The sequence below is a fragment of the Pteropus vampyrus genome, unplaced genomic scaffold (genome assembly GCF_000151845.1).
Source record: "Pteropus vampyrus isolate Shadow unplaced genomic scaffold, Pvam_2.0 Scaffold8, whole genome shotgun sequence".
Taxonomy (NCBI): domain Eukaryota; kingdom Metazoa; phylum Chordata; class Mammalia; order Chiroptera; family Pteropodidae; genus Pteropus; species Pteropus vampyrus.
Window position 1 is genome coordinate 431960 of NW_011888789.1, and position 2043 is coordinate 434002.

Consider the following 2043-nt stretch of genomic DNA (forward strand, 5'->3'; position numbering starts at 1 on the left):
GTTATTATAATACTACTGACTGTATTTCCCATGCTATGCTCTACATTCCTATGACTATTTTGTAACTATAAATTTGTAACTCATTCCTCTCCCTTTGTCATGAACTCTCTCACCCCGCAATCTGACAACCATCAAAATGTTCTCTGTACCTATCTGTTTGTTTCTGTTTTTTGCTTTTTTATCCTGTTCTCTCGAGTCCACATATGACATTCGTCTTTCTCTATCTGACTTATTCCATTCAGCACAATATCCTCTAGGTCCATCCATGTTGCTGCAGTTGGCAAGATTTCGTTCTTTTTTTTTTTTTTTTTTATGTCTGAGTAATATTCCATTATACATATATACTACTTCTTTTTATCCATTCATTCTTTGATAGACCCAGGATGCTCCATATCTTGGCTACTGTAAATAATGCTACAATAAACATGTGGATTTACATGTCCCTTCAAAATAGTGTTTGTGTTTCTTTGGATAAGTACCCAGAATTAGAATAACTGGGTCCTTCTCTGTCTCTTGTTATAGTCTTTGTTTTAAAGTATATTTTGTCTGGTAGAAGTATTATTACTCCAGCTTTTTTTGTTGTTGTTATTTCTATTTTCATGATACATCTTTTTTCATCCCATTACTTTTAGTCTCTGTGTGTCTTTGGACCTGAAGTGATTCTCTTGTAGGCAGCATATGTAAGGGGCTTGTTTTCTTATTTATTCAGCGACCTTATCTTTTGATTGGAGCATTTAATCCATTTACATTTAAAATAATTATTGCTAGATAAGTAGCTATTGCCATTTTATTGTTTATCTTTTTTATCTTTTATATATTTTTCTTCTTCTCAAAGTCTCTCTAACATTTCTTGTAACACTGGCTTGGTGTTGATGAATTCCATTAGCTTTTTATCATCTGGAAAACTATCTGTCTGGAAAACTATCTGTCCATCAATTCTAAATGATAGCCTTGCTGGGTAGAGTAATCTTGGTTGTAGGTACTTAATTTGTATTACTTCGAATATTTCCTGCCAATCCCTTCTGACATGCACAGTTTCTGTTGAGAAATCAGCTGACAGTCTTATGGATGTTCCCTTGTAGATAAATAACTGCTTTTCTCTTACTGCTTTTAAGATTCTCTCTTTGTCTTCAACCTTTGTTTCTTTAATTATGATGTGTCTTGGTGTGGGTGTCTTTGGTTTCATCTTGTTTGAGACTTTATATACTTTCTGAGCTTGTATGTCTATTTCTTTCACCTGATTAGGGAAGTTTTCAGTCATTATTTCTGAAAATAGTTTTTGAGTTCCTTGCTCTCTCTCTTCTCCTTCTAGTATCCCTATGATGAAAATGTTCGTATGCTTGATGTTGTCCCAGAGGCCCCTTAAACTATTTTCATTTTGTTGGATTCTTTTTTATTGTTGTTCTGATTCAGTGTTTTCTGCTACCTTATCTTCTAAATTACTGATTCGATCCTCTGCTTCATCTACTCTACTGTTAATTCCTCCTAAGTTATTTGGTATTTCAGTTATTGCATTCTTCATTTCTGACTGATTCTTTTTTATGTTTTCTATCTCCACTTTTATGTTTTCTATTTCATTATTAAAGTTCTCACTGAGTTCATCTACTCTTCCCCTAAGTTCATTGAGTGTCCTTTTAACAAATGTTTTAAACTCTACATATGATAGATTGCTTGAGTATATTTTATTTAGTTCTTTTACTGGGGCATTGTTCTGGTCTTTCATTTGGGACATGTTTCTTTGTCTTCCTATTTGGCTGCCTGCTTGTGTTTTTTTCTATGTGCTACATAGGGTTGCTTTGTCTCTCAGTCTTTGTAGAGTGACCTTGTATAGTAGATGTGCTGAGTCCCAGTGGCACAGTCTTCTCTGGTCACCTCTGAGCTGGGTGTTCCAGTTATATCCTTTGTATAGGTTGTGTGTGTCTTCCTTTTGTAGTTGAGCATTGGTTGTTGTTTGCTCATCAATGAGAAGGATTTACCCTCAGGTTGATTGGTTCTGATGACTGACCAGTGGAGGACCTGTTGTGCTGGGGCTGACCCTACAGA